Source organism: Protopterus annectens, chromosome 4.part0 (assembly GCF_019279795.1).
Source record: "Protopterus annectens isolate FY-2018-M chromosome 4.part0, PAN1.0, whole genome shotgun sequence".
NCBI lineage: Eukaryota > Metazoa > Chordata > Ceratodontiformes > Protopteridae > Protopterus > Protopterus annectens.
The window spans coordinates 1821103621-1821117083 of NC_056733.1; positions in this window are offsets into that span (position 1 = coordinate 1821103621).

Genomic DNA, 13463 nt, shown 5'->3' on the forward strand with positions numbered 1-13463 from the left:
GACAGCAACATTCATCCCTCTGCATAAAGGGGGACCATCTACTGACCGGGGAAATTGCAGACCTATACATTTGACTAAGCTTATATGTCAGGTCATGGAAAGAATAATCATTGACCTGATAAATAATGAAATAGGAGACCTCCAAACACTGGACCCAACCCAATCTGGCATTCACAAGGTCAGGTCATGAACACTAAATCTGGTGGAATTTTTTTGGAAAAAGTCACTAGGGCCATGGATCCATGGATGAGGGTAAAACAGTGCATACCAGCTATCTTGACCTGGTCAAGGCATTTGACACAATTCCCCACTCAGGTATTATAAATAAACTCACAAAACTGGGCATAAATCCCTATGTCACCAGATGATTAGTCAATAGACTCACAGACAGGACATGTGGTTAAAGTGGGTGAATTCAGATCCAGCAAGAGGCCAATTACTAGTGGTGTGTCACACAGCTCAGTACTGGGATCACTCCTGTTCAGAACTTAATTCTTTGAAGTCAAGACAAATGTGTAAAGCCTCTGGATGACAAAGTTTGCCGACGACTACAAGCTGGGGCCAATCATTGAATCCCCCAGCAATGTAGACATCCTTCAGGAGGGTCTAGATCAGACAAATGATTAGTGCCAGAAACATGGCTTAAAATTAAAGGCAGAAAAACACATTATTATACCATTTCAGAAGTCAAATACCCCTGCAAATTACAACATCAATAGCACACTCCTTAGAGTAGACTCAGAGGTGAGAGATCTAAGTACACAGATAGATAGTAGCCAGAACTTTGAGCAGCATGTATCCACAATGGTGAGAAAATCCTTTATGTGGCACAACTTATAAGTCAAGGTTTGGCATCCAGATCCAAGGAAATTATAGTCCTGCTGTACTCAGCCCTCATTAGACCAATAATCAAGTACAGTGCATCATGTGACATGTACTTGACTTGGAACTTACATAGGCTGGAATGACCTCAGAGGTTCCTCACAAAGAAAATACAGGGTGTAAACAACATGAGCTATGAGGATAGACTAAAAGCCTTGTCCCTTTACTCTGTCTTCTACCAACTGTTAAGGGGTGACTATGCCTGACCTACAAGTCACTCACAAATCTAGCCCTGATGGAGCTGCTACAAATTCACAAGTCAAACAACATGAGGATCACCTGATTTAGGGATCTAAACTTAGTCAGTGACTCAAACAAAACATGCTGGAGAGATAAATATGTCTCCGAGATTGCCTCTTCTTTGTAACAGGCTTCCTATTCACATTAAGTAGACTTCCTTCCCTGTCCCACTTCAAATGCAATTTGGATCAATGGATGGGGAATCACAAAATCACACATTGGGTAGTGCCTATGTCCCTTATGGACAGCAGCTGTCTGTAAGAAACTTAATGCACAGCCACAAATCCATGCCATCCTCTTGCCCCTAAGGGCCATATATTGGGTAAAATTGGGTTATACTGACTAGTCTTGTGGGGACCTTAAGCCATTAGTATAGTAATCTCCTATGAATCTATGAATCTGTCAAGTGGTATACCTCTATAACTTCTAGTGTGCCATGGCAAACTACACTATCTCCCTTTTCCTGGGATCCCTTCCTAGGAGGAGGGATGAGCAGGCAGTGGCTGCTTTATTCCCATCACCCTGGCAGGCTCCTCCAGTGTCCAAGTTACTGCTTGAACCTGGGTAATTTGGGTCATAGTCAGCAATTCTTCTCTCTAAGCCACAGAGGTAACACCACATTAATAAGACAATTAATGGTCTTGAAGATTCAAAACCGGATCTGAACATGTTTACAATAAGCATGCAAATGTCATTGCAAGTGTATACATAGTTATACCATTCATATTTTCAGAATCTGAGAAACAAAGCAACCCTATTTACAACTGAGAGTGGAATCAACGAAGAACAATTAAATGAAACAACATAAAGTGTTTAAGGTGGGTTTGGAGTCTCATCACAACTACCTACTTCAGAACCTGACAATCTCTTTGCAATGCCCATTCATTTAATGAAAATATACCAAAAGATCTTAGCCAAACATTTTATGACAAAATCATATACATTGATGCTTTGTTTAAAATATATTTCACCTCCCTGGAAATAAGAACACCAATGTCAGCAATGAAATTCAAATACTTAATTTTTGATTTCACAGAAGTTCAGCTAAGCTTTTCCATATGTCAATGACATTAAGCATCTCCCTTTGTTTGATGGTCAGTAATTGTGGTGAAACAGATCAAGAATGCACTAGAAGCTTCTGTTGGACAAGAGCATGAGTGTTGGAATACATTTTCTTTTATGTATTCAGAAATTAATTTAGTAAATAATCCCCAATGCAAGATTTTACCAGTTACTATGTTAGTAAAATAACTGTTTAGTTAACACTTCCATTATTATATTTGGTTCTGCTAAGATATGATAATGTTTTAATGCACCTCAACATTTACAGATGCATCTCTATCTGCACTCCCCAGTTTCATGCTTTAGAGGGATGAATCCCTGAATATGAATAGGATAACTAGAGATCACTTAGTGGGTCATACACTTGAGAAACCATGCTGAAAGATGGAAGTTATGAAACAATGTTGGCTTACCAATCCTGGGGAGGGAGATGGTCTGGCCTGCTACAGTGTTGATATCTACTGGTGAGAGAGGTATACAGCATGCAGCACAAGGGATCAGTGATGTGCTTAGCTCTGCCAACCTGTGATCACACAGGGGAAGGCATAACAAGCCCACATATCAGCCGCTGAAGGAGGAGTTAGGTCATAAATGGAAAAAAAATAAACACTTATCTAGCTGCCCAAACAACATCTTTGCCACAAAATTGGCTGTCAGGACAGTGATAGGAAACACATGGATGATAGTGGCGGTGCAGGTATGCACAGTGGCAAATAATAAGCATACAAAAATGGATTTGTGTGTGTATCTTACATATCTAACTGAGTGTGTCTGATCTGTACTTGGTTAAGTAATGGTTCAGACTTGCACAGAGGCTGTTAATACAAGACACAAATAGACACTTCTACTTCAAGCTTTTTACTCCAAACTGAAGTTGTAACTCCCATTCCAGACTTACAGTGAGTCAAAGACAATACTCATATACCTAATACGTGACACCCCCCAAGTTAAGAATGTTCAGCTTGTTAACTTTACACTTACACAATTATATAAAATATAAGTAAATACACTCTAGGTAAATGAGTCATAAGCCTTGCATTGAATTAAATACTACTGCAATAAACCATGTTACAAACTATTAGCAGTCTTGATTACCCATTTTGTTACTACTCTGCCTAATAGGTAGAATAATTCCAGTCATTAGGCAAAGCTGAATTGCTCTAATTTTGACTATTACCATTCAGACTTGTGGCTTCAAAATCTACAGATTCAAGTAAATCCACTAGAGTTTCAGTTGATTTCAGGGCAGGTAGAAGTCATTACTTCTGGTGGACTCCACTATGATCTCTAGGCAAGTTCTGGGTCTTTGCTGAAAGTTATCTGGAACTATTTCTGGCACATTTGACAACTGCCTGCAATTTGCTCTGTAGAACTGCATATCATCTTATGAGACAATATAATAAGTTGGTTGAATGTGATGAGCAACAGCAGTACCTTGTAAATACAATTCACGTACCAAATTTTGATGCAAACCCATTCTCACTCGCTGTCTCTCTCTCTCTCTCTTTCCTCGAAAAAAAAATACCTGTTTTGTCATAAAACTGTGCTTGTTTAAACTGTTTTCTCAGCAGTTTTCTACTTTCCAGTACCAACAAAGAAAAAAAGATGGAGGAAGCTTGGACCTTTTTCCAATTAGTTGTACTGGAAAATGTTGCATAGACTGTTGCATTGGATTTTTGTATTTTATCACAGTCAAATAACCAGTTTGGTTAGATAATCACATTGCTTTTCATTCTTTGAATTGTTTTACCTGGCCATTCAGTTGTGTACAACTGGAATAAGAAGTTATGTGTGCAAATTACCATGCCTAGGCAAAAGACTGAAATTTTTGTCATGCAATTACTGGACTTATGTTGGGCACTATTTGTTCAGATATACCTTGGTGGAAAAGGATTTCAGTACAGTAATGCTATAGTGCCCTTTAACTAAATATCTTCAGGACATTTTGACACACAAGACCAGATTTTTACAATGGTGCAAATCAACGCATTTCATGAATTATGGCAGTAAAGAAATTTCATGTGGAAGTAACTCCTCTTTTTGGTTTTAATTCCTAAATCTTAGACATGCTAGGCAAATATATTATGCCACATGCTCTTCCCTTGCATTTTCAACATAAGATAAAATTCAAGAAACTACAATAACCTCTGATTACATAACTAAGTAGGAATATTCACCTGATCATCATTTAGTATCAGTCCTTGGATTTATGACCATTCATCACTGAAAGGAAAGTATAACTAGAGCAAATGATACACTTGTGTAACTCCATCCAGCCATCCTGTCATGATGATATCATACTGAAGTTGCAATTCTAAGTAATTTCTCATAGTAGCTTTCAGCTCTTGAAGCTTCTTAACAATTAATTGCAGAAATGTTACCATCTGGAATTTTAAGTCTTCATTTACTAGAGCTTCTTTCACTCTTTTGAGATATGCTACGCAAAGTGCATTTGCAATGTGTTCAAGCTTTCTTGGCTTGTATTGCATTTGAAGCATATACTTCTGTAATGTCAGCAATATTCTCTGTAAACATGCAGGTGTCTAATAGGTTCATAGGTTCATAGGTTTATACTAGGCTATCTGCCCTAAGGCATTTATAAGCCTAGCCCAAATTTTTGTGGCTTACGCCACCCCTTATATGAAAAAATACTGTGCCCATTAGTTTGTTGTGCCTCTGTCCAGCAGTGACACAGAGATGATTCCCGGGATAAACCTACGATCTCCCATCCACAGGTCAAGATTTCTCTTGAACAGAGCCAGCGAGGTGCTCTGCCTCACATGGACCGGGATTTTATTCCACAGCATAGGGAGTCTCTGAGTGATAAATCTATCCCTCCAGCACATCCTATTTATATCCGTGCTAAGGTTTAAGTCACTTGCTCTAGTGGTTTTGGTGGATTTGGATTTTTTGAGGTGGAGCATGTCCATTAATTCCGGGTTGGACATGGCCTTGTATGTCAGGCACATGTCACCTCTGAGCAGACATATGCAACTGAATAGAGCTGGAGTTTCTTCAATCTGGCAGCATATGACAGATTTTGGAGTCCCTTTATCCTTTTGGTGAGGAACTTTTGGGGTCTCTCCAATTGCTGCAGATGTCGGGTGCGATACATCCCGAATGGGGCATTGTACTCGATCATTGGTCTGATAAGTGAAGAGTACAGGGGAACAATGACCTCACTAGATCTGGATGTGAATCCCTTCATGATCAGGTGGGCAATGTAGAAGGTCTTTCTAACCACTTTAGCAATGTGAGTGTCAAAAGAAAGGCCACTGTCAACCTGGGTCCCCAGGTCCCTGATAACCTCTTCTGTGCTTAGTGGATTGCCACCTATATGGTAGCTTGGGGTTACCTTGTTTTTCCCGAAGGGTATGACTATACATTTTTTGGCGTTTAACTTCAGGCCATGGCTCTGGCACCAGCTATCTGTTTCCGTGAGTCCCTTCTGAAGGATATCCGTGTCCGATGCACTTTCCACTATGGCGCCAAGTTTGCAGTCGTCTGCAAACTTTGTCAGCCAAAGTCCTCCCATGTTGGCCTGTACTTCTGAAAAGTAGATGCCGAACAATAGGGGGCCAAGGACCGAGCCCTGTGGTACACCGCTTGTGACCGGCTTGGAGTCTGACATAGCGCCAGCAACTCTAACCCTGTGGGTTCTGTCCTTAAGCCAGTTTGCAACCCATCTTGTGACATATGGGTTTACATTTAAGCTGGTAAGTTTTTCTACAATACCCGAGTGGGGTATTGTGTCAAAGGCCTTTGCAAGGTCAAGGTAGGCTGTATGGACTTCCTTTCCCTCATCAATGGCCTTGGTGACTGTTTTGAAGAAGTCGACCAAGTTCAAAAGGCATGATCTGCCCTTGACGAAGCCAAACTGGGTCGGGTCCAATGTCTGCAAGTCCCCTATATCTTTGTTTATGAGCTCCATTATGATCCTCTCCATAGCTTTGCAGACTAGACTTGTTAAGCTTATGGGGCGGTAATTACCAGGGTCCGTAGAGGCACCGCCTTTGTGGAGTGGGACCACAGTTGCCGTACGCTACTCCTTGGGCACGTATCCTGTGGTAAGGCTGAGATTAAACAGCTGCCTTATGTGCGGGTTTAATTCCTCATTTAGCTCATGTAGCACACAGCCGGGGACACCATCCGGTCCCATTGATGCTGTGTTTTTAGCTTTAGAGAGAGCAGCTTTCACCTGCGCATTTGAGATGTCTGGGAGGCTACACTCTGCTGGGATAGTTATCTCTCCTTTAGGGGAGGGGGGTGAAGTTTGCACTGAACCTGTCTGCCAGTATGTTGGCAATGTCTGTGGGTTCAGTGATTTTTGTATCATTTTGGACTAATTCTGAGCATATCTGGGAGTTTCCACCCAGGTTCCTAACACAGCTGAAAAAGGCCTGATGATTGTCCTTTGAATCCATGGCAATTTTTCTCTCAAAATTGGCCTTAGTTGATTTTATGAGTGCTTGTATTTTTTTACTAATAATGATCAGGGTGACTTCCCTTTTATGGATTTTGTTCTATCATGTAATAGCTTTCTCCTCTTATTGTAAAGTTTGTTAATGGCTGGGGTCCACCAGACTGGACGTTTGCCCTTTGTGGAAAGAGTCTTGGTTTTATTTGAGATTGCCTGATCCATGCAGTCCTGGAGGTGTTCATAGAAGGCATTTGTAAGGGCTTCCGCAGCTTGGGTTGTGGTTTCCACTGGCTCAGGGGCCTTGAAGGATACCACACCAGTCTTGAGTAGTGTGAAGTTTGCTTTAGAGAAGTTCTTCACTGTGGTCTTTTTTGTTTGGGGTGGGGGCGGGATGTGGATTTCCAGTGAGATTAGTTTATGATCAGATCTCACCAATGAGGGATATACTTCCGTGTGGAGCATTTTGTCCCCATGTTTGTGATAATGAGATCTAGTATATTTTCTCCTCTCGTGGGAACAGTGACTAGCTGTTCCATGGCATTTGAATTTATGAACTCCAGGAACCGTTGGGCTAGAAAGTTAGTGCTTGAGTAATGTTCCCAGTCTATATTCGGGTAGTTGAAGTCACCCAATATGATGGTGTTTGGAGATACATTTATACCCTCCAGTGTCTTCAGGAAGGCTGTGTGGGGTTCCTGAGTTTGAGAGGGTGGCCTGTAGCATGCTACAATTTGTAGAGCAGTTTTGCCTATGGTTATTGCACCTGGATGGTTTCCGAAGCTTCGTGCGTTGCCACCAACCTGGAGGTGTGGGTATCCTTTATGAATATGGATACACCCCTCCTTTTGTGGTGTGGTCCGGGTTTTGGGGCGAACGCATGATATGAGGTAAAACCTAATAGTGCCGGGGTGCTCTCAGGAGCCTTGAACCAGGTTTCAGTTACAGCACAGACATCGATGTTCTCCATACTGAGAAGGGCCTCGAGTGCGTGCATTTTGAGATTTAGACTTCTGACATTGAGCAGCATTACCCTCAGTTTCTTCCCATTTTTGTTTTCTAGGGTGGTAGGTTTAGAATTTGAGCCTTGCCTAAAAAGGCACTATGGGGGTGGCAAGAGCCTTAGCCAATATCCGGAATCCCAGGGGTGACAGGTGCAAGCCGTCCCTTGCGAAGCAGCGTGGCTTGTCAAGCATGTCATCCCAGGCAGACAGACACTGGATCCCCTTTGAATGACACCAGACATTAAGCCAATTGTTAAAGCTGATCATCTTGTCTCTATATTGTGGCATCATTCTTGGTGAAGGAAGGATACTGCTCAGGGTCAGGGTCATACCTGCCTGGGCTACATAATCAGAGAGCTCCTCTATGTCTCTTTTCATGTAGTCCAGGGAGGTACGTCTCAGGTCGCTCACACCAGCATGGACAATGACTGTGTCATATTTATACTTGCCGTGGAGTGACCAGAGTGCTTGTGTTATGTGGTGGATTCTAGCGCCCGATAGGCAGCTTACTGTGACCCTCTCCTTGTTCAGCCTGGTGAGTGGGACGTCAGTATGTCTGACTATGGAGTCACCTATGACAAGTATGTTTGGTGTTGTATTTGGCCTTAAGGGCTGTGACTGCTTTGCACACTGCTTTTGTGGTTTATGTGTTGCTTGTGGGGTGTCTTGGGGTAGCAGTTGTTTGGGTGTCTGCTTTGGAGGCCTCTGCTGTTTAGGTAAATTTTTACTCAGAGCCTCCGAGTATGTCTTTGTGTGTTTATGTGTTTGATTCAGTGTGTGGTAGCATTATGTGAGGCTGGTTTTGTGGTGTGTGTAGTTGCCTTCTCCTCCTGTCTGGTCTTGCCAGTCCTGAGTTGAGAGAGCTCAGCCTCCAGTTTGGCTAAATAGCTGCATCTCTCGCAAGTATTTGTGTTATGTGGGAGGAGGAGAGGGTTGTCTGTGTACATGAGGCAGTTATAACATTGCCTCAAGATTCCCAGATTCACCAGCTGGACCGGAGAGGAGATTGATAACTGACCTTTGGACATGCTAGAATATTATTGGGAATTCCTAATGTAATGCAAAATGGGCTTTGATTAGACTCTAAAGTAGTGTTTTTAAAGGTTCATAGGTAGGTACTAGGCTATCTGCCTGAAGGCATTTATAAGCCTAGCCAGAATGTGTTGGCCTTCACCACCCGCTTAGATTAGTTCCCTGTGCCTCTGTCCAGCAGACCCAGTGAATTGATCCCCAGGGTAAACTTTCTGTTTCCCATCCACTCATCAGGGTTTCTCTTGAAGAGTGTTAGTGAGGAGCTCTGCCTAAAGTAGATTGAAATCTTGTTCCAAAGCATGGGAAGTCTCTGGGACAGGAATCTATCCCTCCAGCACATCCTATTTATTGTTGTGGTGAGGTTTAGATCCCTAGAGCGTGCTGCTCGAGGGGGTATGGGTTTCTTTAGGTGGAGCATGTCCATCAATTCTGGGTTGGACATGGCCTTGTATGTCAGACAAAGATCACCTCTGAGTAGGCGGTATGCAACTGAGTACAGCTGGAGTTTCTTCAGTCGAGCTGCATAGGGCATCTGTTTGAGGCCAGTGATCCTCTTGGTGATGTACTTCTGTGGTCTTTCCAGCTGTTGTAGGTGTCTTGTAAGGTGCATCCCAAATGGGGCATTGTACTCTATGATGGGTGTGATGAGTGATGAGTAGAGGGGCACAATGACCTCTTTTGATCTGGATGCAAACCCTTTTGTGATTCACACACATGAGCGCACTCACACACAGTCACTGAATATTTGACAAGAAAAAATCCTTCTGCAGCTAACACCTGTAACTTAACACCATTACTTGCAGTGTTTAAAGAAATCTAAATAATATTCAACAGGTTAACCAGTGCTCCAATGCAGAGTTGATTCTAATTATCCCTAACCATAAAATGCTAATCAAACAAAAACAAAGGTAGGACCTGTGATGATCTGAAGTATTGCCAGCTATGCCAGTAGAAGTAGGACAGTGGATGTGTAACACATGCCAACATAGCTAGCTGGAGTTTTGTAAAGAATTATATGTCATTTGTATATCAAACTGATTTGTACAGGTGCTTGTGTTAAAAATGTACCAACAGTGGGTCCTGCCAGACAGAAAAGAAATACACCTGTATATATATTGTAATAGAGGATACTGGAAGAGAATAGGTTAATCTCAGTACAGCTAACTTTGAAAAATAGTATGAAATTAAATTACCTATTTTAGGCCATAAAGATTGTATCTTACAGTTCTGATTGCAGCCAGAGACAATTTTTTGTGAAAACCAGGACTAGGAATCCTACTGTAATGTCCTTTGGGGTGAACTAATTGCTACCCTGGAAGGGTTGAAGTTTTTGAAATGATTTAATAGCTTCCAGATGCTATAACACATCTTATCAAAGCTCTTTGAGTGTATGATAACACATATGTGCAAGATTGTGGCTCAGTTCCTAGTAAAGCTGGCAGTGTGGGAACTAGAAGTCATATGACCAAATGTATGGGATGTCATTCTGTAATCCAGCACTGAAATGATGTTTTAGTACTAGAGAAGACAGAAGTCTCAGAACAGTCTGTTTGTGAAACCTGACAAAAAAGTTCACCACTCACCCTCACCATCTTGCCATGCTTTAGTGAGTAACCAGGGAAAAGTAATTCTTTAGATCAGTCATATAGTGAGATTAGTTAAGTACTGTTTTTCTTTATCTGTGTGAATCTATCCATCTATGTTATTTTTAATATCTCTTGTGATTGAAACTCTGGTGTTTATTGTAAATAGATATTTAATATTTTCAAGTTCTTGTATTATTTATTATTAAATATATTTAAACTTTTCATTGTGGCTGGTCTTTTAGAGAATATTTTAACCTTTGAGAGTACTTATATTTATATAGTTGGATACCCTGGTAAGAGCCTTAGAGGAGCTGGCTTTGGAGTGTTCTGGTGGCAGTATCTACCTTATAGTCTGGGTGGAGGGAGCATAGCTGGTAAATTTGTGCCAGCCTTTCCCAGATGTGAGTGTGTGTGTGTGTGTGTGTGTGTGTGTGTGTGTGTGTGTGTGTGTGTGTGTGTGTGTGTGTGTGTGTGTGTGTGTGTGTAAATCAAATCTCAAAGAGTATGTGCGTCAGCTACTCGGAGCAGGGACACAGACCACTGATTTCACAAAGAGGGTAGTGGAGGACTTGACTTGGTACACTTGAGCGAGACTCAAATCTACAGCTATGTCAGTGTGGAGTCTTATTTGGTGCCTGGAGAGAGAGAGAGAGAGAGAGAGAGAGACAGAGGGAAACTCAGCCCCATGATGGAGTTTGTTCCCTCTGTCCTCTTAAGGGAAATTGTGCTTGGTGCAGAGATCTGCATCTGGAAATACTGTATGTATCTATCTTTGCTCCAAGTGAACATCCCTCACCAGTGTCAGTGATGATGATTGAAGCTCCTTGCTTAATGGCCCAGAGGAGGGACACCACAGGACCATAAATGTAAACTTCAGTGATCTTACTTAAAACAGTTCAGTGTTTTCCTCTCCAACAAAGATGTCTTCAAAACAAATAAGAACATAGTGAATTTCTCATCTTATGTAACAAAGTGCAAGTTTTGCATTCTGATTCCATACAAATGTGTGTATATCCTTTAACTAAATTTCCTTGTGGCTTACTTCAGGATATTACCCAATGCTATCACAATCAAATTGACCAGGCAAATGAAATATCTTGTGTAAATGGGGTAGATTAATGAAAGGAACTTCATTAAGGTGTGGGTTCAGACCCAATGTTCGCACACAAAAAAGGAATGTATTTAAAATGAGTTTTGGAATGAGTGCCCAACTGGTAACACAAACAGAACAAGGCACATGTTTAAGTTTGGCTATGTTCCTACTGGACTGGAAGGAAGTGTGTGCCTTTTTGCAGATACAATAATCTTCAACAGAGTTAATGTACAAGGTGGAGTTGAAAAGATAAGAACTTCTCAAAGGTTGGAGTTATGATAATCTTATAGCAGTTTAGATTCAATGCAAAGAGACACACATAAAGGCACTTAGATAAAGCAGTCAAGAAAGCTGTACAATTAGGATGAGATACTAACAATGAAATATAAAGACGACAGCTCCATGGCATAGACAGATGAAGTCCTGACTATGGTACAGGTAATGGGGTTCAGTTAGTGACCTTGGTACTGAAGGAGTCATTGAGGGATGGACAGGAGTGAAGGAGCAGTGGCCAATCACCTCTCTTTCTTTTGGTGAAGATTTTTATGATACAAGCTGCACACCTCTGTGGGGGGGGGGGGTTACAATAGGCATGTCATCATGGAGATGAGATTTTTGCCTCAAAGGTCACAGCAAAAGACTCAGCATGAAATCAGCATAGGGAGTAGGGCTTAATAGCCACCACCGACAATACGACAGGCTGTCCCCAAACAGCTGACCCACACCATTGATGGCTGAAGAAGAACAAATGTGCCAACTTGGTTTCTGGGGAGGATATCTGATGGTCTGCAAAGGACAGTCAGAAATACAAAAAAAAAAGTATAAACAGAAACAGTGTACTTAAAGTCAGATGATCAATGAAGGTTAACATGAAATGCCAGAAGAAGAGATATGAAAATACAGATACATGTAAGGAGGCAATGCCACCAAAAATAGAACAGTATTGAGAGCTTTGCTGAAATACATAGCCTAAAGTAAAGCAGGTAGTTCCAGATAAATAGTTTACAAAACAGAGATTTCTATACAACTCACAAACACTTGACATGTATCCAGCTCAGTCTTAACACAGATAAGTACTTTAAATAGATTTTTTGCACTTTTCTAAGATATTTAAAAGTACTGCTGCTGTACTTTCAGAATATGTATTGCATTTTTTGCCCTTTATCACTGTAAAGAGCCCTGCTTTTCACCGACCTTCCACTGGTTTCTCTGCATTGTAGTCATTTTAAAAGTGTGAGTCTCTGCTGGTTTGTTTGACTGTCCTGTTTGAATTCATGTTGGACTAACTGTGGCATGGTTTTACTTTAAGGAGACCTGGGACTGCTTTTCTAGTGGGAGTAGAAGGTAGTCTGGTGTGTCTTAGAAGGGATCATACAGGAAGGCTTTAAGTGTTACTGCTTGATTTATCAGAGGGATATTTGCTTAGTTTGGTCAGTTTTCTCTGCCACTATTAATTTGCTGTGCTTGAGCAATGCTGCTCATCAAGCAGCCATAGTTAGCATGCCCTGTATATACGCAGGCACACATAATTGAAATTTTCCATATAAAACTACCCCTGAAGATATGGTTGGTAAACTACACTGCTTTGCCAGGAATGGTCTACACCTATCCCCTTCCCAGTTTTCAAATATTGGCTAAAATGTTATGGGCTCCCATAGTGCCTTTTTAGGCTTTGCCAAACTGTTAAACCTTCTGACATAACAAAATCAGCCCAATAAAGTCTGAAGGTGTCAATGCTCAATGCCAGGAGTTGAAACAAGAAACTCTACTCCTCACAAGCTCTCCTCAAGCTGAAGAATGTAGACATTTGTACGATTACTGAGATGGTTTAGAGCTCCAAAAAGGCCTGGCACAAGGTAATAACTCATACTAAAGTCATAGCCTAAAATGTCAAAAAGTACATCATAGTATCTTTTGAAAAGACAGCAGCCCCAGTAAATTACTACATTAATGATATACTCTTAAAAGTAGACTGTAGTCAGGGATTTGGGAATCCATGTAGACCATCATGTGTCTATTTTATGAGTACATCATTCAACTTTGCACAACCTATAAGCAGGGGAATGGCATCTAGATCCAAATATGTTGTCATTCTGTTGTACTCTGCTCTCATAAGACCAGTCATTGAGTATAATGTGTCATTTAGT